The sequence below is a fragment of the Cupressus sempervirens genome, chromosome 3, assembly GCF_028749045.1.
Source record: "Cupressus sempervirens isolate cs-2001-9-10 chromosome 3, ASM2874904v1, whole genome shotgun sequence".
NCBI classification, from domain to species: Eukaryota; Viridiplantae; Streptophyta; class Pinopsida; order Cupressales; family Cupressaceae; genus Cupressus; species Cupressus sempervirens.
The window spans coordinates 1,116,706,625-1,116,733,472 of record NC_143120.1 but is presented as its reverse complement, the minus strand read 5'-3'; the positions used below and the strand labels follow the sequence as shown (position 1 = coordinate 1,116,733,472).

General features: G+C 38.0%; 1 long non-coding RNA gene across 2 annotated transcripts in view; it reads left to right on the top strand.

Moving 5' to 3' along the window:
- The window catches only part of LOC149570709 (uncharacterized), a 56,882-nt gene extending 30,424 nt beyond the window's left edge, over positions 1-26,458 (top strand). The window contains exon 2 of one of the 2 annotated variants that reach the window (XR_016361818.1): positions 26,076-26,458. This is a non-coding gene — a long non-coding RNA (uncharacterized LOC149570709). Of the gene's footprint in view, positions 1-23,215; positions 23,572-26,075 lie in introns of those variants that run through there. The other variant, XR_016361817.1, reaches the window with a different exon arrangement.
- The last annotated feature ends 390 nt before the right edge of the window (positions 26,459-26,848 follow it).

Here is a 26,848-nt window from a genome sequence, read left to right as displayed (position 1 = left end):
CAGGATCAATGATCTGTTGCTCACTATGCCTCAACTCTGTACGGCACTCATGAATATAGTTCTGATTGCTAAGCAACCAGTAGAGCAAGAAGAGGAGAAACAGGGAGACGCAAGTGCAGAAGACCTGATGCTGTTAGCTCTTTCATTCGGACGGTATCCGGCGGTTGTCGAAATGGGCATTCTAGGGATTGTACTAACAGACACGATCGTGGACGGAGGGTCTGGTGTCAATGTGCTGCCAGAGGATACCTGGAGGAAGTTGGGACAGCCGACATTGTGGCCACCTACCTTCCAGTTGTTAACAGCCGATCAACATGGAATCAAGCCATTGGGAATACTCACAGCACAACCAGTGACAATTGGAACACAACCATTCCAGTTGGACTTTGTTATGATTCCTCTAAGGCGAAAAGGGTACGATGCTATTCTGGGTCGGGGGTGGTTGATACAAGCCAAGGCAAAACACGATTGGAAGAAAAATACTTTATCACTTGAAAGCAAAGGCCGGAAGTATGTCATCGATCTACACACTTAGATGGTTGGAGAAGAAGCTCTATCGTCGAATTCCGAAGGAGAAGAGGATGAGAGGAGGCAGAGTATGGAACCCGATCAGGAGGGAGTCCTACGATTGGAAGGGGATGATGATCTGGATTCAGTAAATGGTCTTTACCATTGGCAGATAGAGGATTATGAGCTCTTTCCAAGTTGGAATATGCTAAGGATCGACGAAGGTAAGAAAGAAGAAGGAAATGAATGCTTGAAGGAACACAGAGAAGTCGAAGGAGGAAATGAAAGTCCGAAGGAACACAGAGAAGCCGACAGAGGAAATGAATGTTTGAAGGAACATGGAGAAGCTGAAGGAGGAAATGAATGTTTGAAACAACACAGAGAAGCCGAAGAAGGAAACGCGGGTATCACTGAAGCTGAAGGAAAGAACATACAGTATGAACCCGAAAGGAGGAAAGATTCCACTATACGACTGCGCAAGAAGAAAGTATTACGTCGAACCACAGATATATTAGAAAGTTGCTAGCAGCAAGGAAGACACATCATACAGTCCGCATAGGAAACAAAGTGGAAGTGTTTAATAAAAGTTGCAGCAGTACGGAGTGGACGTGTTATTGACGGACAGAAGGGGCAGCTGATGGAGTCCATGGTAGCGAGCTTCGGAAACAAATTGGGCGATATGGAGATGACACAGAATAGGCGTAGCAAGTATCAACTCGGATAGTGGGTGTTGAAGTACGACGACCGGAATGAGATCAAACCAGGCAAGTTCAAAATTAAATGGGTCGGGCCCTACCAGATTCGGGAAGTGGGTGATGACGAAGCAATAAAACCATGGATACTAGATGGAAAGGAGGTGGCCAACGCAATGAATAGGTGGATGTTGAATGTCTACCATGAAAGAAGTAACGCACCTCCGTGGATGAACAACTGAGACAAGAACGACTGTAAGTACTGTATATATGTAAATATTGTACAGAGTTATTTGCTATTAATGTAATGTCCCCTCTTTAGTTCGACATGGCATTGATCATGGATTTGCCTATTTCAGACTCTCGTAGGCAAATGGTGTGGAAAGAGAGTCAATTCTGCGGATCAGATAGTCATATCTTGCTCTTGAAGAAGTGTTAAGAGGTTATATTTTATCATTATGTGATATTGGGGCCCACATGTTATAATTTTAATTTGAGTTGCACTTTTTATTTTATAAAATTACTTTATTATAAAAAGTGCATTATAATGAGAAATTATAAAGGATGTTTCTAGAAGTTCTAGCAACTTCTTAGAAAAGTGAATAAATAGAGGGCTGGGCCTCTCATTTGGACATGCTTGGATTGGAGAACTCTTCTACTTCTTCATTGTGAAGACATTTGTGGACTTTGGATCTGCAAATTATTCGATCTTTGGGAATGAATCACTCCCTTGGATTGGCGACTTTGAGGGTGTGAAATATCACCTGAATTGTTGCATAATTGGAGTTGGTATTCAGCCATCTCATTGGAGCTTATTGAGAATTCGTTGTTAGGGTTTGTTTTTGGTTGGAATAAGGATTTCAGATTTGCCCTATCATTGGAGAAGCATTTGACAAGAGTTTGAAGACAGAATGAGTGCATTTTCAGAATTGGCAAAACAGGGTTCGGAACCACATAATTGCTCATATCTCCTCAACCCCTTGGAGTTATTTTTTATGGTTTTACAGGGTTACTACCTAACCCTAGGCGCCCATTTTCCTTGCATTTTGGGGGTCCCAAAACCCTAATATTATTTTATTTCAGCAGCCGTACAGGTACGTCCTGGTACGGCCCTGCTAGTTTGGGCAGCAGCAGCAAATTAAGGACAGTTTGGGGGTGCGGTTGGAGGTCTTCATCAACGATCTGCAGCAAAACGTGGTGTTCTTCCATAGTTCTTCAAACCAGGTTCTTGCATTCTGAAATATATGCCAATTTTTGGGTAAATTTGCTGTCATACAGTCATTGTAATAATCAGTCCAGAATTGGTAATAAAATAATTTCAGAATTTATTGCATTGTAATTGAAATATCGTTCAAAGGCTTTATATATATTGTAATTCTGCGATTATATTCTGAAAGTATCAAATCTGAAATTGCCATATTCTGAATATTGTTACTGTTATTATTCATTACATGCCAAGTGTTTGACAAAATTCCTAAGTTCAATTTGAGGGTTTCAGTGGCCTTTATAGAGAGGGTCATTACAGTGGTATCAGAGCTATAAGTCCTGCCATCCTGTGGAGGTCTTATAGGGAATTTGGAACAGCTGGATAGGAGGGAAAGTGTTTGACGAAATGTCAAAACACTAAAAGCAGAGCATGCGACAAAGGCCTTATAATTTCCGCAATACCAAAGCAAGACAAGATAGGATTTCAGACCTGCAGAGCGAACAGTCTAGCTCATCTATCCAGGTGGACATAGAATCCAGTCATACTGACACAGGGGAGGTATTCTTTGATCAAGACTACGACTACAATATGGATAGAGGTGGGAATATTGGTCTAGATCAGCGAGAGGAGAGATTTTTACAGTTATTAGACACTTTGGCACAGGGACAGCGATTAGCAGAACAGAGAGCACAGGAACAGAACCAGAGAATGGAGCTTATGATGCAGATGATGGCTCGACAAATGGGGTTGAACGCTAACATAGGTGGAGGAAATAATCAGAATGGTCACAATCAGAATGGGAATAATCAGGATGAGATACATAATGGAGGCGAACAAATTGGGAACAATTTCGGTCATGCCCCCCAGCAAGCTAGAACAGTGAGTTCGAGGCCTATGATTCCTACGTTCCTTCCTAGAGCTCCAGAGCAGCCGGTACCAGAACCCCAGATCACTGACATACAGGATTAGCTAAGGAGAGATTGGGAAGCAGGAGGTCCAAATTTTACAGCTGCAATCACCTTTAGAGAGTATATGGATGTGCGGATGAAGCATATGCCCCGTGGACAAGACAGGACTCAGAACTATGAGCTACGAAAGAAAGTAGGCAAACTACAGTTACCATATTATGATGGCTCGGGGAAGTCTACAGCAAGAGCTTGGGTTCAAAAGCTTGACACATACTTTCAATTGAACCCTATGTCTGAGGAAGAAGCTATTAAGTATGCAGCAATTCACCTGGATGGGTTAGCACACGAATGGTGGCATCATGGTATGATCACTATGGGTCATGCACACATTACCTCATATGTGGAGTTTACGGAGAGACTGATTGAACGTTTTGATAAGAAAGATCCAGAACTCCATTTCAAGGAATTAGCCCAGCTTAAACAGTGGGGATCATTGGAAACATACATTTCAGAGTTTCAGAAACTTGCAGTGTTAGTAACAGATGTATCTGAACGAAGGCTATTGGTTTTATTTATGGATGGGTTAGTTGATCCGTTGAGAGGGTGGATTAAAGCTCTCAACCCTCCCACTTTGCAGGAAGCCATTAAGAAAGCTCGTGACATGGATTCCTCTTCAGCTTCAAAAAACAAATTTCAGGCAAAGAGTTTCCCTTCAGGAAAAGATAAGGACAGGAAACCCTTTCGTAGAGAGGCACAGCTACCTAAGGAAGAAAGTAAGAGGCTGGACAAGGAGACACTTAATGACTTGCATAGGAAGAAGCTATGCTTCTATTGCAAAGGCCCGTATGAGTATGGCCATGACTGTCCTATGAGGCCAAAAGGGAAGGCCAACCGGGCAATGTGGGCTTATTACGAAGACTCAGATTCAGATGGTTCAGAACATCATGATGAGGACCCTGATGAAGCAGAGGGAGAACAGGAGATAGACAGTGCAGGGCAAAGGCAGGAAACAGAGCTACATTTACAGGAAGCACGACTGTCTAGTATCCAGAGAGAGGGATCTTTCAGACTTCGGGGAGTCTTGGCTGGGCAAAAGGTTATTACATTGTTGGACACAGGTGCCACGCATAATTTCATTGATGCACGATTCGTAGAGAAGCGTGGACTCATTACTGAGGAATTCGAGGGACTAAGAGTCAAGGTAGCTGATGGATACACTCTGCGTTGTGACAGGATGGTACGAGACTTACCTTTGCGCTTGAACAACTATGAGTTTAAGGCGGACTATCATGTGGTCAACATGGGTGACATGGACATAGTACTTGGAATGCAGTGGCTACATTCATTGAAGGTGGTTACCCTAAGATTAGAGGATATGGAGATACAATTCGAAATGAATGGTAGGACTCATGTGCTAAAGGCTATCCGTAATGGAGACATCAGGACTATCTCATTTAGGCGGCTGGAGAGATTAACTAGACATAATGATATAGAGTGGGCAGCAGTTTGTACTTTGATACCTACACAGGAGGAGCAACATAAGGCGGAATATCATCCTGATATTCAGAAGTTGAGGATTAAGTACGAAAAGGTATTCAGTGAGATTCCACCAGGCAGGCCACCGGACAGAGGCATTGAGCATATTATTGAGCTGGAGGAAGGTGCTAAACCTATCATGGTCACACCATATCGACATCCAAAGCGACTCAAGGATGAGATCGAAAGGACCATTGAGGAGTTGCTAGCGATGGGGCACATCCGACCCAGTAAGTCACCTTTTGCATCTTCTGTTGTTTTGGTAAAAAAGAAGGATGGAACGCTTCGGATGTGTATTGATTACAGGGCATTAAATAAGAGAACCATTAAGAACAGGTATCCTATTCCTCGCATTGATGAGTTGATAGATGAATTGCATGGGGCCTGTTATTTCACGAAAATTGATTTGAGATCAGGATATCATCAGATCAGAGTCCGTGAACAGGATATTGAGAAAACTGCTTTCAGATGTCATTGTGGGCACTTTGAGTTTGTAGTCATGCCTTTCGGCCTGACCAATGCACCTGCCACTTTCCAGTCCACTATGAACAGAGTTTTCCACCATCAGTTGAGGAAATTCGTGCTGGTGTTTTTTGATGACATTTTGATCTATAGCCGATCATGGCAGGAGCATCTAGAGCATTTGGAGACGGTGTTGAGCATTCTACAGAAGGAGTCCTTGTATGCAAAGGAGTCCAAATGTGACTTAGGGATGACCGAGCTGTTATATTTAGGACACATCATTAGTGCAGAGGGAGTGCGGATGGATCCTGAAAAGATTCGCGCTATTGTTGATTGGCCTCCACCAGAGAACCTTACACAGTTGAGGGGGTTCCTTGGTTTATGTGGTTTTTATCGCAGGTTTGTCAGTGGCTACTCACGACATGCAGCTCCCATGACAGATTTACTGAAAAAAGGGGAATTTGTGTGGACTCAGAAGGCACAGGACTGTTTTATGAGATTTAAGGAGATAATGACTACGTGCCCAGTTCTAGCATTACCTGATTTCACGAAGCCATTTGAGCTTCAATGTGATGCATCCGGAGAGGGAGTAGGTGCTGTACTTATGCAGAATAAGCACCCCATAGCTTATGAGAGCAGGAAGCTCAGAGGCCCTGAGCGTTCATTCAATATATATGATAAGGAGATGTTGGCCATCATGCATGCTTTGGCCAAATTCAGACAATATCTTGTGGGTAGCAAGTTTTGTATTAAAACTGATCATAACAGTCTGAGGCATTTCTTGGGACAGCAGGACCTGAATGATCGCCAACAAAAGTGGGTAAGTAAGTTGCAGGCATATGATTTTGACATCTCATATGTCAAGGGAACTCAGAATGTTGTTGCAAATGCTCTATCTCGAAGGCCACACCTCACTCTTATGGTTCAGATATCAGAGGATTGGCGACACTTGATTATAGCAGAGTATGCCAAGGATACATGGGCCTCCGATATAGTAGAGGGAACAGTGATTGATACCAGATACACACTTGTAGATGATTTGATCATTTACAAGAATAGGATTTACCTAGTCCCAGGATCGAAGGTTAAGCAACTGATTATGAGAGCACTTCACGACTCACCGACAGCAGGCCATCCCGAGTACTTCACGACTTACAAGTCGGTTCGAGAGCGGTTCACTTGGAAGGGGTTGAAAGCTGATGTTTTGCAGTATGTTCGAGAGTGTCATGTTTGCCAGCAAAACAAACAAGAACACAGCTATCCGGCAGGGCTCCTACAGCCACTTCCGATTCCCGACAGGAAGTGGGAATGCATCTCCATGGACTTTATCACAGGTTTGCCCAAGGTGCAAGGACGAGATTGTATTTATGTGGTGGTAGATAGATTAACGAAATATGCTCATTTCTTTCCTATCACCACTGCACATTCAGCAGCTCAGGTGGCAGAGGTTTTCTTTCGGGAGGTTTTCAGATTGCACGGCTTGCCTCAGAACATTGTGAGTGATAGGGATAGCCGTTTCATGAGTCACTTTTGGCAGTAGGTATTTCGGTTATGTGGCACAGAGCTTACACCCAGCACTAGCTATCACCCACAAACCGATGGTCAGACAGAAATTGTGAACAAATGGGTGGAAGGGTATTTAAGGAATTATGTGGCAGCTTAGCAGCGAGCTTGGGTCAGATGGATATATCTTTGCGAGTATTGTTACAATACTACATATCATATGACTATACAGATGACACCCTTCATGGCACTTTACGGTTATGAAGCACCTAGTTTCTTGGATTTGTTGTTGAGCGACAGCCGGGTACCCAGTGCAGGTGAATTATTACAGGAGAGTAAGGATATAGTTGCCACCCTCAAAGACAATATTGCAAGAGCTCAGAACTAGCAGAAGCAGTATGCAGACCAGAAGAGAACTGAGCGTAGTTTTGAGGTAGATGATATGGTTTACCTCATGTTGCAGCCATACAGGCAATCTACTCTTAAGAAGAGTGGGGCAGAGAAACTTAAGCCACGCTATTATGGACCATTCAGGATTATCAGGCGAGTTGGTGAAGTGGCTTATGAGTTGGAGCTTCCCGCAGACAGCAGAGTGCACAATGTGTTTCATGTGTCACGCCTCAAGAAGGCGTTGGGTCAGAATGTGGTGCCTTCTGCAGTATTACCTCCTTTAGACGATGAGGGAAAATTGATTTTAGTACCAGAATCCATCCTGGAGAGCAGAGAAAAGAAGCTTCGTAGAAGGGTGATCAGAGAATACTTGGTTAAGTGGAAAGATTTACCTGTTGAGGATGCTACTTGGGAGGGGGAGGCTATTTTGCAACACCCGGCGTTGAGATTGCTTGAGGCCAAGCAATTTCAGGAGGGGCGGACTGTAATGTCCCCTCTTTAGTTCGACATGGCATTGATCATGGATTTGCCTATTTCAGACTCTCGTAGGCAAATGGTGTGGAAAGAGAGTCAATTCTGCGGATCAGATAGTCATATCTTGCTCTTGAAGAAGTGTTAAGAGGTTATATTTTATCATTATGTGATATTGGGGCCCACATGTTATAATTTTAATTTGAGTTGCACTTTTTATTTTATAAAATTACTTTATTATAAAAAGTGCATTATAATGAGAAATTATAAAGGATGTTTCTAGAAGTTCTAGCAACTTCTTAGAAAAGTGAATAAATAGAGGGCTGGGCCTCTCATTTGGACATGCTTGGATTGGAGAACTCTTCTACTTCTTCATTGTGAAGACATTTGTGGACTTTGGATCTGCAAATTATTCGATCTTTGGGAACGAATCACTCCCTTGGATTGGCGACTTTGAGGGTGTGAAATATCACCTGAATTGTTGCATAATTGGAGTTGGTATTCAGCCATCTCATTGGAGCTTATTGAGAATTCGTTGTTAGGGTTTGTTTTTGGTTGGAATAAGGATTTCAGATTTGCCCTATCATTGGAGAAGCATTTGACAAGAGTTTGAAGACAGAATGAGTGCATTTTCAGAATTGGCAAAACAGGGTTCGGAACCACATAATTGCTCATATCTCCTCAACCCCTTGGAGTTATTTTTTATGGTTTTACAGGGTTACTACCTAACCCTAGGCGCCCATTTTTCTTGCATTTTGGGGGTCCCAAAACCCTAATATTATTTTATTTCAGCAGCCGTACAGGTACGGCCTGGTATGGCCCTGCTAGTTTGGGCAGCAACAGCAAATTAAGGACAGTTTGGGGGTGCGGTTGGAGGTCTTCATCAATGATCTGCAGCAAAACGTGGTGTTCTTCCATAGTTCTTCAAACCAGGTTCTTGCATTCTGAAATATATGCCAATTTTTGGGTAAATTTGCTGTCATACAGTCATTGTAATAATCAGTCCAGAATTGGTAATAAAATAATTTCAGAATTTATTGCATTGTAATTGAAATATCGTTCAAAGGCTTTATATATATTGTAATTCTGCGATTATATTCTGAAAGTATCAAATCTGAAATTGCCATATTCTGAATATTGTTACTGTTATTATTCATTACATGCCAAGTGTTTGACAAAATTCCTAAGTTCAATTTGAGGGTTTCAGTGGCCTTTATAGAGAGGGTCATTACAATTAAAAAAAAAAAAAAATTTTTTTTTTTAAAAAAAAAAGAGAAAAAAAAAGGAGAGAAGAGCATCGTACGGTCAAGTGACCGTACAACATTGTGAAGAATAGTAAACACTGTACGGTGGAAAGGTTGCATCACCATACGATATCATCTTATATCACCATTCGGCTTGGAATGAGAACATAAAGGCAAGTTGGAAGCATTCATTACTGTACGGATTGAGTAAGAGTCCAAATGGTCACCATACGGTGTTCCTAGTCACTCGCCATACGATTTCTAAATTCATATCACTGTACGACTTGGAATTGAAAAATGAATCCCGTACGGTTTCCAGTCTGTCAAACAAGTCATTTCTTCCTGAAGCACTGAAGGCATTCGTAACCGTACGGACACAGTTGGAGTACAAGTTGAACACCGTACGACTTCAAGAGGTGTCCACATTGAGCCGTACAGCTTCTTTTTGGACAACAGTATTCAGCATTGGAAGTGGTAATCTTGTACGACATATTCAAGTTGTATCACCGTACAGTAGCACATGTTGGAAAATTGAAGAAAGAATCAAGGCACATCAGCCATACGGCGATGCAAAAGGACCGAAGCATAGTAGCTATATATTGGCAGTACAAAAGAATGATGATAGGAGGTTTTAAAAAGAAAAAAAAGAAAAAAAAAAGACGACAGATTCAAGTTGTTTGGAATGAGTAGCAGATGATGCCAAAGGGAAGGGGAAGCATCAGTGGTTGCTAGAAAGATTGTAGAATTGGCAGAAAATGATAGAAATGGTGTGTTTCGTGCAGTTTTGTGTGGATTTCGGAGTGCTCATTTGGTCTTGGTAGCAAGGGGCACCGCCCCTTGACCCCACCCTGTACTGTGACAGGGAGCACACTTGGGGCACTGCCCCTCGACCCTACTGAGGGCGTTGCCCCTTGGACCCCCAGTCGTTGCGGATATCAGTCGTGAAGTGTGACCAGTTGAGAAGACTTGAAGCTGCTGCAGGCATGGATTGTCTGTGTACCAGAGGCACTAGGAGTAGGTGTTGGTCGAAAGGCTGTCTTGGTGGATGCGTAGAGAGCTCGGGAGGAGTCGATCATCCAGTTGAAGGCACTTCAGCGACACTTGGCTTAGTGGACCCAGAGTTGGAAGCAGACTAAGCAGCATGGGTGGCTATCAAGGTCAGCTAAGGAGACAGTTTTTGTTGTCTAGTCATCGGGAGACGACTTTTATTTTTGGGGGGGATGATGTCGTTAGGAAACAGTGTATCGAGAGGTTCCCGATGGTGTATCAGGATGTTCTCGACGGGGTATCGGGAGGTTCCTAATGGTGTATCGGGAGGTTCCCGACGGGGTATCGGATCAAGAGCTTCCTGACGGGGTATCGGGAGGTTCCCGACAGTGTATTAGGATGTTCCCGACGGGGTATTGGGAGGTTACTGATGGTGTATTAGGATGTTCCTGATGGAGTATCGGGAGGTTCCCGACGGTGTATCAGGATGTTCCCGACGGAGTATCGGGAGGTTCCTGACAGTGTATCGGGAGGTTTCTGTCAGTGTATCGGGATGTATGCCGTCAGACCGACATGTATCGGGATGTATCCAGAAGGTTCTATTATTGTAGTTGACATGTTGTATGTGACCGACGGATACCTTCGAGAAGGTTCCTTGGACAGTATTTATATCTCCCTTCGGGATCATTGTAATCATCATCATATCAGAACCTAATGTAATATCTCGGCATATGTGAATAATAAGAAGAGTTCTGCTGTTCGAGTACGTGTTCATTATCTGTGTGCAATTCTTAATTAACCTATGCGGTAAACACAATTGACCCATGTGTGCTAACTTTTCTTGTTCCCTTGTGAGCCGAGCTGCAAATTCATCAAGAGAAGGCATTTTGTATGCACTACCAAGAGCATTCATAATAGCATAGAATGTGGAAACAAAGATTGAATATTTAGGACCTAGCTTGGAAAGAATAGATAATATTAGTTGCTCATCATCTTTGGTAATGCCACAATTAGAAAGTTCCAATATGATGGAATTGAACTTAGAGAAAAAGTCTTGAATATTTTCAAAATCACATGGACTTAGATGTATAAGTTCATTCTCTAATCTGAATTTTCTCATTCTATCAGGTTTACCAAAGATCCCCTCCAATGTTGTCCAAGCATCATGAGGATGTGTGCAGGATGTAATGTGATACAACAAATCATGAGAGATGGTAGATCTAAGAGAGCCAAGTGCTTTATCCCTTCAATCAAACCATTTCCTTCTTTCTACAACATCTTGAGTTGGTTCTAGATCCTGTCCAAGAATCATTCTAAGAAATTCAATGCTCACCAATTGATTAGAAACTGCTTGTTTCTATTCATGATAGTTATATGGAGTGAGTGATGGAACTTTTGAAAATCCATAATGAAATAAAATGATGACTGAAATCAACTGATAACTCCTTCAAATTATTGATTCAATTAAGAAAATTGAAACCCAAGTATTCACCAAGTGCAAATATGGCCAAAAAAGACCTATTTTTGAAAGTGATATGCCTACTCCAAATTACCGATGTCTGATTACAAATATAGAAAGTAGAGAAAAAATCACGCACTTTAAAAAAAATGCACTTGAAAATTTTACTGGATGTGCCCAAACAAAGCCTTAGAAGTTGCAAAAAAATGGGATTTGAGATTTTCAGACAAATTCAGAAACATAGATCCACAATGACCTGCACCATTGTGTAGATTGTGAAATTCTATCCCAAAACAAAAAAAAATTGCTTGAAAAAAGGAGTCCAGATGAGGGAGATATCACTATTTGAAAATTGCTTTTGAAATTATTTTTTCTGAATCGTCGTCGTCACACCTCCAAAAATCAAATGGCTCTAGATTTGGCTTGAGATGTCTGATTTGGATGAAACAAAATTCGATTTAGGAGTTTTTGGACCTCCTATACATGATGCCAACCTCTAATTTGCACTAGCAAGCTCCAATTTTCTCCTACAATAGAAGGTCACAAAATAAAAATCCCAAAATCTTCTACAAATTGTGATGTCCAAATTGCCAAATGTTGCACCAGCAACTGAATCAAGCCAGGATTGCACTTTTTGGGAAGAGGTCTTCACACCATGAGAGCTCTGATACCATGTTAGAGTTTTAGGTGACTCTATAACACTCCTAGGATCAAATGAGAGACCAAGATAACTTCCACAAGAGATTGGCAAGATAATTGCACGAAGATGCAAGAATGCTATTATTGATAATGGACTTGATTGACATCCAATGGATTGATTTAAAATGTACATAATGGAACTCCTTATATAAGAAAGGCGATAAGAGACAAAGATAATGAGAAGATAAGCTATCACCTACACAAGGTGGAATCACATGTCCACCAAAGGTGGATCATCCTCCATTATGCAATGATGAGTATGTTAATGTGATAAGTGCACTAAAGGTGGATTGAGATAACAACTATGACCACCTAGAGTGGAAATCTCCTACACCATGTGCTTAATTGAGGTGCATACTCTTAAGTGTCTCAATGACAAACTACTATGCAATGCATTATCCTAAGTAAGCTTAAGTGTAATGAGTGAATATTTAATATATGGAAGTGGGTTTCAGTTTCAGAATCACAATCCACCATTGTTGACGGTTTCAAAAGTATTTGCAAGGATTTCAGAGGTATTCATTCATGCATAGCTGCTATGAACAATGAAGGGTTTGAGACCAGATTTTGGTATTCCTCAGCTGTCCAATAAGATCAAATAAAAAATGTTTTCAATACCTTACTTCTGTAATTGATAGTTTATGTATATCTGATTTAATTTGTAAGGTTCTGATTAATTTGTGAAAAGAAAGTAGTCTTTAGCTTGTTTGATCTATTTTTGATTGGTATGTTTCAAGTTGACAATATTTTCAATATAACACCCTAGCTGGGCTATTTCAGTGGTATTAGAACACATAAAGCCTGCCAGCTTGTGTGGATTCTTCTGCTTTTTTGTTGCATGCCTGTGTACTAGGGTTCTATGCATTCTAGAGGGGTTGAAACTGATAGATATAATACAAGGAGCAGTTCTGGGCAATGAGAAGAAGCATAAATCACTTCATCTGAAGCAGGAGTGGAAGAGAGAAGGGATGGAAGCCCTACTCGTGGGATGAACAATCAGCTTAATGATTTTTTGTTAGTATTTTCTCAACAAACAACAGGAGGTAATGCAACAATTTCAAGAACAAATGATTACATCCATTGGACAATTAAGAGATGATTCTGCATGATCAAGGAGTTCAAGTAGCCATCACGGTAGAGGAGAAGTAGGACATGAAAATCATGAAAGAGTTGCCTCTAATGTGGTTAGAACAGCGGATACAAGATCTGATTGACCGTTATGTCCTCAATTTATACCACGGCATAATGATAGAGAAACCCCTCTGGAATCAGAGGAAGAAGAAACCCACATCACATTTGATGTTATGACTGCAAGTGATGAGTATATGAAGTTGCTAGCTGATGTAAGGTAGCTGATAAAATTGAATCAATCTATGAACCAGCATAAGGACAAGGCGAGAAATCGTTTGGAGAGACAAGACAGGAGGCCTAGGGGTTTAGTAAGGCAGACTTTCCAACCTCAGGAATACAAGGATGCCATGAACAAAATTATTATCCCAACTTTTGGTGGAACGGGAGATTTAATGGCTAGATCATGGGTACATAAGTTGGATACGTACCTGTCACTCAAGCCCATGGAAGAGGAGAAAGCAATACAATTTGCTACTATGCATTTAGATGGGGTAGCTTATGGTTGGTGAATCAGGGCTTGGTTTCTTAGGATAATGCTTTGATCCAATCTTATGAAGAATTTGTTAGTAGGTTGATCACCTGCTTTGATAGGAAAGATATAGAAGTTACTATAGAGAATTGGCTCTGTTGAAGCAAACCGAGCAGCTGGAATCATACATCAATGAATTCCAGAAGATTGCAGTAATGGTGCCTGATATGCCTCAGAGAAGGATCACCACACTCTTTGTTGAAGGTCTTAATGATAGATTGAAAGGTTTGGTGAAAGCCCACAGACCAAACTCCCTTGATGATGCCATTGGACTAGCGATGGATTTAGAAGTTTCAGCATCCTTTCAGCCTCACAAAAAGGAATACAGCCATGGAAAACTGAGAAAAAGGGTTCAAACCAGCAAAGGAACACAAGTTTTAACTAGCCAAGAAGTTTTCTATCAAAGGTTGAACAAGAGTCTAGAAACGAGCTTAAGAGAAATAAGTTACATTTCTCCTGTAAAGAGCCTTGGGAACCAGGACATCGCTGCCTTGGTAAGGGCAAACTTTATTTAATTGAAGTTCATTCAGAAGATGATGATGAGTCAAAGGAAGTTGTTGAGGAAGAGAACACACAAGGGTTTCAAAGTCCATAGATTGAATTGGAAGATACTGTTGCTGAAGAAGATCCACATATTGCTACTCTCAGGAATTTTGAGAGGTTGTAATATCCCCCTAGCAATGATATATAACTAATGTAAATCTAAACATTAGTATAATTAGTACATTTTTGTGTGTTCCATCTTAATGTCGATCATTTACATTAATATATAATATAATATTGAATTATTATTAATATAATATAAAATAGGAAAATATTAATAAATGATCATATTTGATAAATGATTGTAAGTGGCAAAGAAACCATTGAATAAACTATCATGAGACTTTATCAAATAAATTAATTAAATCAATTACCAATTACTATAGCCTATGCACAAATTATTATCACTATGCAAATAACATTTACACAAATAAGCATATTATAGAATATTAAATAAATATTGATTAGATGGGAATCAGGATCAAAACATTGCCAAGTAAAGCGAACCCCACACACTTGAACGGACGTGTCTCTCGGGACCCACTCATATAAATTAGTGGGAGAGCACTACGAGTAAGGGGGTGGGAATTGGAGCGGTGGATTGCATTTTGTACAAAGGTACAGTCAGCAGACCCTATGGAAGTTGGAATTCAACACAATGCAGTGATTTGTGGCAACCACGTGTGAGTGACAAATGCAGAAATAGTATAGCACTGATGGTATAAAGCTAAGGAGGTTGACCGCGCCAACCAAAGGAAGGTGGGTTCCCAATGATATCAAATATATCAGGTCTCATATATTAGTAAGAGTACGTATATTTTGGAATAAATTCATTTAACCAACAAATATAGGATATACAATAATGAAACTAATAAACAATGTGATAAGTCTTTGAGATAATGAATATAGATACAATGCCTTATATATGTATCATCATCATCATCATCAATAATTAAGAGGTAATTAAAGAAATGAATTTTATATCTTTGATCCAAGTATAATCTGGTGGAGGGCATTTGTTATGAATGTCATAATATGATCCAAGTGCACTTGGTGGAGAATGATCCAAGTATAACTTGGTGGAGAATGATCCACGTATAGCTTGGTGGAGGGCATTTGTTACGAATGTCATAACTTGATCTAGGTATAACCTGGTGGAGGGCATTTGTTACGAATGTCATAACTTGATCTAGGTATAACTTGGTGGAGGGCATTCCATATGAATGTCATAATATAATCCAAATAATCTTGGTGGAGAACATGTGAGTGTTAATTATTCCAATTTGGACAATTTGTTAAAATATGAAATATCTAAATAGTTTCATTATGATCTTTAGTATTATTACGTGTCCTATTCTAACTCTAATAGTGGGGACATTATAGTGGTACCAGAGCATGATCTTGCCATCTTGTAGGGTGAAGAAAAATATAAAAAGAACAAATCCTTAAGGGAAGAATCCAAGATGGGTGAAGACATGGTTTCGAATACCTTGGGGAAAGAATCCAAGATGGGTGAGGACATGGTTTCGAATACCTTGAGGAAAGAGTCCAAGATAGGTAAGACCATGAGGTCAAAATCCCTGAGGAAAAATTCCAAGATGCATACGAACATGTGGTCTCAATGCTTTGAGGAAACCTACTCGTAGATAGGTATCTAGTGCTTTGCAACATTCAGATTTTCATCCTCTTAAAGAGGTAATGTATGAAGCACAAAAGGACTTGAGCTCAATATGCTAACCTATTCAATCTATTTCATTAAATAAATCATCCACAAAAAATATATTGAAACTATAAGGATCGATTATACTATATCTTTTGATCCATCTACATTCAACATTTATTCATGAAGTCATAACTCAAAATTATGTTTTGAGTGACTCATCAAGCTAAATATTATGAAGTCCATTTAATGACCCACAATATGTCATTCTATGTGATGCAATCACTTAATCCGATCACTCATATCATTTGATATATAATCAATTTTATTGAAATGTATTTTGGAAATTGAAAGAGAGTTAACAGGAAATTTAAGGATTGGTCGATAATCTAACATATCAAATGAAAATAATAATTGTTTGAGAACAAGCAATTTTGGGAGGGTAGGACTGTAATATCCCCCTAGTAATGATATATAACTAATGTAAATCTCAACATTAGTATAATTAGTACATTTTTGTGTGGTCCATTTTAATGTCGATCGTTTACATTAATATAGAATATTATATTGAATTATTATTAATATAATATAAAATAGGAAAATATTAATAAATGATCATATTTGATAAATAATTATAAGTGGCAAAGAAACCATTGAATAAACTATCATGATACTTTATCTAATAAATTAATTAAATCAATTACCAATTACTATAGCCTATGCACAAATTATTATCACTATGCAAATAACATTTACATAAATAAGCATATTATAGAATATTAAATAAATATTAATTAGATGGGAACCGGGATCAAAATATTGCCAAGTAAAGTGAACCCCACACACTTGAATGGATGTGTCTCCCGGGACCCAGTCATATAAATTAGCGGGAGAGCATTGCGAGCAAGGGGGTGGGAATTGGAGCGGTGGATTGCATTTTGTACAAAGAGAGGTACAGTCACCAGATCCTACGGAAGTTGGAATTCAACAAATGCAATGATTTGTGGCAACCACGTGTGAGTGACAAGTGTAGAAATAGTATAGCACTGATGGTATAAGGCTAAGGAGGTTGACTGTACTAACCAAAGAAAGGTGGGTTCCTAATGATATCAAATACATCAGGTCTCATATATTAGTAAGAGTATGTATATTTTGGAATAAATTCATTTAACCAACAAATATAGGATACACAAAATAATGAAACTAATAAATCATATGATAAGTCTTTGAGATAATGAATATAGATACAACGTCTTATATATATATCATCATCATCAATAATTAAGAGGTAATTAAAGAAATGAATTTTATATCTTTGATCCAAATGTAATCTGGTAGAGGGCATTTGTTATGAATGTCATAATACGATCCAAGTGCACTTGGTGGAGAATGATCCAAGTATAACTTGGTGGAGGGCATTCGTTACAAATGTCATAACTTGATCCAGGTATAACTTGGTGGAGGGCATTTGTTACGAATGTCATCACTTGATCTAGGTATAACCTGGTGGGGGGACATTCGTTATGAATGTCATAACTTGATCCAGGTATAACCTGGTGGAGGGCATTCCATTTGAATGTCATAATATAATCCAAGGAATCTTGGTGGAGAACATGTGAATGTTAATTATTCCAATTTGGATCATTTATTAAAATATGAAATATCTAAATAGTTTCATTGTGATCTTTAGTATTATTATGTGTCCCATTGTAACTCTAATAGTGGGGACATTACAGAGGTAGACCTTTTAGCTTGAAAGGAGTCATTAAGGGACAACGAACAGTATGTTTGGTTGACAGTGATGCTACCCATAAGTTTTATCGATGAGTCTTGTTAGTAGATGTGGATTGCAAGCAGAGTTCCCTAAATTTTAATGTGATTATGGCAGATGATTTTCCTTCGAGTTGTTCCCAAGTCTTACCTCAGCTTAATATTCAAATGGGAGACTACACCTTGGTAGGAGATTTCTATTTTCTAAATCTAAGTAATGTAGATGCAGTCTTAAGTCTCCAGTGGCTTGAATCCTTCGGCAATTATGTTCAAGACTCAAAACAAAGGGAGTTGGAGTTTATGGTTGAAGGTAAGGAAACAATGTTGAAAGCCATGGAGGATGGAGGACTTAGTGTGTCTTTGACAAAGGAATGGAGGTTTTTTCTGTCATGATGACATTGAGTGGGCAGCCCATTGTTTTGTTTCTAATAATGTTGTTAAAGAAAAGGAATCAGCCTGCCATGTTGGCATACAATCTTTGTTAGACAAATACAGTGTTGTGTTTAGAGATATTCCACCAGGACATCTCCTAATAGAGGATTCGAGCATGTGATTGATCTATAAGAAGGTTTGAAACCAGTGATAATCACCCTTGACAAACATCCTCGACACTTCAAAGAGGAAATTCAAAAGACAATTAAAGAGTTGCTGAAAATGGGTCATATTTGACAAAGCTCTAGTCCATTAGCTTCTTCAATAGTGTTGGTCAAGAAGAAAAATGTTACAATACTGATGCATATAGACTACAAAATATTGAATAAAAGAATCATTAAGAGTAGGTACCCTATTCCTAGAATAGGCCAGTTGTTGGATGAACCATATAGCTCAATTTTCTTCTCCAAAATTGATCTATGGTCTGGCTACCATCAGATAAGTGTAATAGAAGAAGATATATAGAAAACAACATTTTGTTGTCATCACTGGCACTTTGAATCTCTTGTCATGCCTTTTGGTTTGACCAATGCTCTTGTAACTTTTTAGTCTTGCACGAATCATGTTTTTTGCGAACAGCTGAGGAAGTTTGTTCTAGTATTTTTTGATGACATACTAATGTACAATAAAACATAAGAAGAACATTTGCAACACGTAGACATTGTCTTAAGCATTATGGAACAACGTGCTTTCTTTTGCCAAAGCTTCCAAGTGTGAGTTTGGAATGTCAAAAATTCTCTACTTGGGAAATGTGATAGGTATTGATGGAGTAAAGGTACGTCAAGAGAAGATTCAAGCAATTCAAGAGTGGCCAATTCCTAAAAATATTTATGATCTTAGAGGGTTTTGGGGTTATGTTGCTATTACAGGAGGTTTGTATGAGGTTTTTCCCAATTAGCTTTGCCATGGCCTGATGTTACTAAGAAACATGCTTTTCATTGGTCCATAGAAGCACACATTACCTTTGAGAAACTCAAAGGTATTATGAGTACATGTCCAGTGTTAGCATTACTGGGTTTTACAAAGCCTTTCATTTTGGAGTGTGATGCTTTAGGATAGGGAATTGTAGTATTGATGTAGGATAAACATCCTATTGTGTTTGAGAGCAAGATGCTCAGAGATCCAGAAAAACTATACTCCACCTATGACATAGAAATGTTAGCCATCATGCATGCTTTTGCTAAATTTAGATACTAGTTAGTAGGAGCTAAATTTACCATTAGAACCGATCATAATAGTTTGGAATACTAGAGAACCCAATTTTGGCTTAGATATGTAAAAGCATGCAAATGCATTGCATATTTAAAATATGCATTTGCATCTAGAGAATGCGATTTCCTTCTAAGAGCAAATACGTGACGTGTAATCACCTCTCAAGACCCCGATTTTGCACATGTATGTTTGTTGACTTTTTAAAACTTGCATTTGCACTTGGAGAGTGCGATTTTGGCTTTGTACACATGCAAATGCCCTCCAAGACCATGATTTTCCACTTGAAGGCCAAAATCGCCCAAACATGTCATTTCCTTGCATATTTAAAACACGCAAATGTGCTTGGAGAGTGCAATTTGCCTCTTGCACCCAAAAATGTGACATGTCATTGCATCTAGAGAGTGTGTTTTTGTTCTCCAATTGAAAATGTTTTCCCTTGTTGCATTTTAAAACATGCAATTGCATCCCAAGACCTCGATTAACATGGGAGCCATGGATTTTAGCCAAATACATCCCTTGTATTTGTCCTTGTAGAGTGCTTTTCGCATTGCATTACCTAAAAGCTTGCATTTCTCATGCATTTGGCTTCATGCGTTTGGTGTCTAAGACCACGATTTTCTATTATGTAAAGAGGCATTACATGTATTTGGTGTTTGAGACCACAATTTTCTTCTCAAAGGTAAAAATGCCCATGTATTAGGGCTCCAAGAATCGAATTTTGCATAAAGAAGGGAAAAAGCATTTCAACACATTTGCATGCATTTGCCATTAGAGACCATGATTTGCCTTATTGATGCATTTTCAAACTTGAAGATCCTTCTCATAAGTGTGATCTGCACTTAGGAAGACATTTGCAATCACATTGGCAATCCCTTGCATATGCATTTGCATCTTGCAACCACGATTTAAAGCTAAATTTTGAATTTTTCAAAGACATTTGGTTACCACATGCAAATGCACTTGGACAACATGATTTTGGAGAAGACAAGTTCATCCTAACTTCTCTTTCTTCCACATTTTTCTCATTGATCTTCAAGTAAGTGTGAGGATTCGATCTTGCTTGCTTTCCTAATTTATTCCATTCTTTGGCTCATTGCTATCCATTTGTTCAAATGCAGCTCTAGTTTTTTGTATGAAGTTATTAAAGAAGCTTGAAATCTTTATGTTTGTTGCAAATGCAAAACTCTTCCATCTCAAAAGTGAAATTGCATGCAAAAAAAGGTTTTGGAGTTTGTCAAAGTTTGAGTAAAAGAAAGAGGTATGTTTTTCTTTTGTTTTTGAGTTTTTGTATATATTTTATTGCTTGCTTTGGTTTGTTTTTAGAGAAAAGTTGGAGATCTTCCCTCAAGAATGCAAATACCTTTCTATGCTTTCACCTTCCATTTTCATCCATCAACCCAATGCATCCAAACTCCCTATTCCTACACATAAAATTTCATCCTCTAAATCTGATTACGTATTTACATCAAGTAAAAATCATGAGTTTTTACCACATGTAATTGCATCTCCTTAACCCGATTTGGTAAAAGTTCACATTTTTAAATGTCTAAACTCTCATTTTGCATATATCCATATGCTTCCAACTTGCATTCTTGGTCCAAAACAAAAGCCTCATTTTGGCCACATACAATCCATAAACCCGATTTTGGCCATTTTTGCCCAAAATACAAGTTGTCCTAAACATTTCCAGCCTTCCAAAGTGTTCAATAAGTATTTAATCCATATTTCAAACACTCACCCCTCATGGATTTGTCATTGTAACTCAAATCCCAAAGTTTTCATGGATCCAATCTCATTGGAAGATGTTTTAATCTTCATGTTTGGCACATTCTTCAAGATATGTCGAAAATTCTTTAAAGAACAAAGACAACATGTTGAGAAGACATGCTTTGATTCTAAAGAAGCAATTATTCATGTGGTTTCCACTTTCGCAATGGCAGCCTTGGAACCTGAGCTCGTGTGGGAATGCGATAAGGATTTTGATCCAAAAAAATAAAAATAAAATTAGTTAAAGATGCTGATGGGAAAGTTGTTTTGGGTTTACATCCGAATACCATTGAGAAGGTTTTGAAAGTGTTGAAAACTCCAAAATTGTGCAGATTTGATAAAGAAGAATTCACAACAACTGTGGAATGAGGAAAGGCTTGATTACATCAAGTTTTCAAATGACAACTGACAATTCATCAAAGAGAATGTAGTCACGTAGAATATAGGAACTCCCGATTCAGCGATCGTCCACAATTACACCACCAAGTACAAGGCCTTTGCTAATAATCTCTAGGATTGATTCATTTCGAATGAACAACTTACAACATTTTCTACAAATGTTTCTTCAGCTTTGTAGATGCAGCATATAGATTACATGTAATCACGATTACACAAACTTTCTGTACATGTAATCCAATAAATCTTCTTTCCTGGTTTGACCGAATCAAGGTGGTTGAGTTGCTTCCACCTTTTTATCCTTCTTCTCACTCCTTTTTCATATATAAGGAGTGTCCCCCTCATTGTAAAAATCATCTTTTATTTTATGCAAGAGAGATCTGCCAAACTTCTACAAGCATAACTTTGATTATGTAGTACCATTTTGGAAGAAAAGTGAATACAAAGTGTTGAAGATGGTAGTTGCGATAGAGATCTTTATCTTTGGAAATATGAACGTTATTACTGTTATTGTTACGTTCAGCTGAAAATGATACTTATGTTTAAATCGTAATATTGAATTTCATGACATGTGTCATTCACATGTATTGAGGCATGAATATTCGAAGAGTTATTATTAATTATAAGAGTTATAGGAATTTTAAGAGACCTTTCGGTTCTCATGTGAAGAGTCTCTCCTATTGTTATATATTTGCATCATGCAAAGGATATTTTACACTTGAACATTTTCATTATCAATAAAGATATTTTTTTTTGTGTGGCTGGGTTTTTCCCTTCTTTCTCGAAGGGTTTTCCTAGGATATTTCTGGTGTTTTTCCTTTCAATTTTGTCTCTTTCTTATTTGCTGGTTATTTTATGGATTTCTGGGCTCTAATTTTAACATGGTATCAGAGCTCTGGTTCAATAACAGCATATGAAGGAGTTTAATCTTGGTATTGTTAAATCAACACTGAGGTTTTTCTGAAACTTCTGTTTTTTTTCCTTTTTTTCTTTTTGTTATTTTGTATAACGAGTTGTGGATATTTCAGACTTAGGACATATTTTCAATTAGAAATGAAATCCCAAAAGTTTTAATATGCATAACCTCTAAGTAGATTTCATTGGGATTTCATTTCTAATTGAAAATAAAAAGAGAACTGTGTTTCTACAATGATATTATGCAGTTTGGACAATGATGTTGCAAAATAATGATCCTTAGAGGGAGATGTTGATCTTTAGAAAGAGATTTTAGCTTCAGAGGGAGGCTTCATGATTAAAAGGGAGTGCTTTTGGAATTCCTTTCATTCTCATGAACGCTTGTGATGCTTATGGTATTTGTGAAATTTGAGACTTAAATGGAACTGTCTTATTCTGTTAAGTTTTTTATTCTTGTGTGAATAAACAAGATTGTAAGATCAGCTATGATAACTCTTTCACTATGCGACAGTGAACATGTTGAGAGAATCCATGATGTCATCATGTTGAGAGATTCCGTGATGGGAGTTGAATGTCATGTTGAGAGATTCCATGACAGTTCACGTTGAGAGAGTCTGTGAATAAAGACTTAGTTTGTAGATCTTTTCATGTTGAGTGATTCCATGAATATGATTGATTGTTACAAGGTTTCATGTTGAGCAATTTCATGAATGTGATTGATTGTTATAGTTTTTTTTTTCATGAATCTTATAGGATATATGGGATAAGATTTCATCATTAACATTTTGGTTGCAGTCTTGTGTGATTGTGTAGCTAAAGATATCTCTCTGGCTAAGAGGGAGTGTTGAAGATGGTAACTGCGATAGAGATTTTTATCTTTGGAAATATGAACATTATTACTTTTATTGTTACGTTCAGCTGAAAAAGACATTTATGTTTAAATTATAATATTGAATTTAATGACATGTGTCATTCACATGCATTGAGGCATGAATATTCGAAGAGTTATTATTAATTATAGGAGTTATGGGAATCTCAAGAGACCTTTCGGTTATCATGTGAAGAGTCTCTTCTATTGTTATATATTTGCATCATGGAAAGGATATTGTACACTTGAACATTTTCATTATCAATAAAGAATTTTTTTTTTTTGTGTGGCTGGGTTTTTCCCTTCATTCTCAAAGGGTTTTCCTAGGATATTTCTGGTGTTCTTCCTTTCAATTTTGTCTCTTTTTTATTTGCTGGTTATTTTATGGATTTATGGGCTCTAATTTTAACACAAAAGTTGAATTTGAAGCTTTGATTGGAAGCAATTGTGATAGTGTAAATTAGAAGCTTTGACTGTAATTTGTTCCTATTGTCTTTGATTCATGTTATTATTGTGTGTTTAATAATAGAGCACAGTGACTTAAGAAATTATTGGAGCCGAAGCTTTAACTGAGAGCGATTGTGGTAATACACAGACTAGAAGCTTTGATTGTAGCTTGTGTTACTGTCTCAAATTCACGAAAATATTTAGAATTTCCTTACTTTTGGAAATCTTTGCACCCCAATGGTCGAGGTTTTTCTTATAGAATAGACTAAATAGGACTTAGATCCAAGCCTTCAATCAACTTTTGAGTTGATGTTTGGTATCGGTATCACGGTTTCTAGCTAGTAGATAGAACTGTAGTTTAGAGATTTAATTTTTCCCATTACTCGCTCCACGGATAAGTAGATTCTTTCTCGAAAGATGAGAGGAAAGAGTATTGGTGACACCTTTTACAAAATCTCTCAACTTCTTGCTTACCTTGAGTTGATCCAAGGAATGGTGAGAAGGGGGAGCCTTTCCTTTAAGGTAGGAGAGACTTTGTCTCATACGCTGTAGCTGGTCATCCTATCTTGTGACTGAATTTGAACAAACTATCGGTTGCAAAATATCCACCCAACAAGTTGCAAAGTGCTCAAGTGAATGTTGTCAATTCAAGTAGAAAGGAAATTAGTTCTACAAGACCATCAGAAGAAGAAAACAGATCTCTTACTATTACTGCAATAGCTGAGGCTAGAAATAGTTGCCACCTTAGAAATAGGACAATGAATCCAGATCAAGGATAGCCTGGAAGCATGTTGGTAAAAAGAAGTGTGAAGGGAATTCACCACCCTCGAGATTGATGAAATCTCAAGGGATGAATTGGCCCAACACCACCTCACTTGTACTAGTGCTTTTACAAGGTACTAAAATGATCTTTTTAGCCTAAAAGGTTATAGTTTTTAGCATAATGTCATTCAAGGCTTAATGCTATATTATGCAAAGAGAGATCATGAAAGTATCATAAAGTTTACTTAGTTAAATTGGCTGGGTTTTATAAATGACTCTAGTAAAGATTTAGGTAAACATATATCTGATTCATGAAACTTTATTTTAATCAAAGAAGCTATCCCTCCAACTATCTGTTTGGCCCAGGTATACTTGTGATACCTAAACCTTTTTGTTTGCTTTGGATATCTGGCTATTTTCCTTTATTTGTTCCATTTTGATAGTGAATTTTTTGTTTCATTTATGTCACAAATCTATTTTAGGCTCTTTTGATTATGATGTTTGTTATTAATATTGTCATGAGTGTTTCCCTACTTGCCAATACACTTCTACACCGTATGCAATTCTCTAAACTTGCTGATCAGTACAATCACGAAACACTGCTCTAATAGATTTGAAAACTCAGTTCAGTTGGCCTTTAATGATTCTCATTTATAGATTTCTCCTTGGGTTCTATTGCTTTTTGAATGTCAGATAAAATTCCTTGAGATGCATGGGAGTAAATTACAAACAGTTTTAAATCCATCCTTTTTAAGTTTTTTAAATTATTCAAAATCTGTTTTGACAATTTTCCTTGCTTAGATTACAATGAAATTTCTGTCATCTGATGAAAGTAATAAGAATGTTCTCATCATCTATAAACGCATTTGATTGAAGATGGACCATATTTCACCCTGCACTTCTCTCACAGCTGAGGTCACTCTTGTCTTTCTTCATGAGCAATTCTTGCCAGTGTAAACTGTTGTGCTGTCATCATAGTTATATATTTAATTTATAATTCACTTATAATTATCTTTCTTTTATTTTATAATAAACTTTAAAGAGAGAAAAAATATGGTGTATTTTAATTATTTCAATGATGTAACAAATTCTTGGTTAGACATCTTATTTGAATTTGAAAATGAAATTGCTTCACATTGTGATGAGGTCAGTAAATGATCCTACGGCGCTAAATTTACCAAACCAACTGCATAATGGTTCAAATATTATCTGGAAATTTCACTCAGAGTGATGTTTTTTAAATGTTGTACTGGCTGCCTGTTTTAGTAGAGATGTAAGGAGCTTTCTATCCAAGAAGTTGGTGCTTTTTAAAGAGATTTGCAAAGTCTTCTGCTAATGCTTTTAACTTTCTGCCCTCCCTGCATTTCTTTCATCTCTTTCAAGTTAGCACTATAGCTTCACTTCGAGTTAAAAGTCTACACTTTCTATCTTCTGGCAGATATAGTAGAAATCAATTAAAGAAATGATTGTGCAAGGTACTGTCTAGCAGGCAGTAATTGCTACTGTCATCACAAAGTTAACATGTTATCAATGCATTGACGATTTGGCATTTTCTGCAATTTTTGCTCTTATGGGCAGGTTGGTTAGGTACTTTTTACTAAATCGAAGAAGCAGCACGTGTCTTTTTGGTAGCTTTGTTTTGGATTGTTCTCTTTTTTGGGGATAGTGCTTGGGATGGAACTAAGAGTGGGAGGCGTAATAATAAAAGGGACTCTCAAGGCAGATGATGAAATGGAGGATGATGTTTCTATTTGTATGGATAATCAAAGATTTAGTTGGTTTTCAAAGTGAAAAGATGTCTTATATCCTATGGCTTGCATTTACATTTGAACACTTAATGTTACCTTGTCCTGTTCTGTTTACTTGTCTTTTATACTTTGTGCATTGTTCTTTATTAAAACCTTGTCATTTTAGTCCAGTACCTCTTTTTTAAATTTTATTATTGGTTGTACTTTTGAGTCCATTGATCTACTTGAGCTATTCTGGAGAGTAATGTAATTTTGTTTTTTCTTTAGATTTTGCTCACATTACATGTGTCCTTAGAGTACATTTTAAGCTTTAACTCTATGTTCCCCGGGGATGTGTACCTAGCCAGAATACAAGAGTTTCCAAGACATGGATGTCTTGAGGATGAGGAGATGGATATGGGATGTCCCCCAGCCGTCCCCAAAAAAGGCAAATTACCAAGGGATGTCTCCAAAACTCAGGGACGACTGGGAAGAAAAAAGGGGATGGTTGGTCATCCCCGGTACGGAAAGGGGACGCCTAGACGTCCCCCAACCATACCGGGTATGGCCAGCAATCCCCAAATATTTTTTAATGCAAAAAAAAGAAGTGGATATTAAAAAATA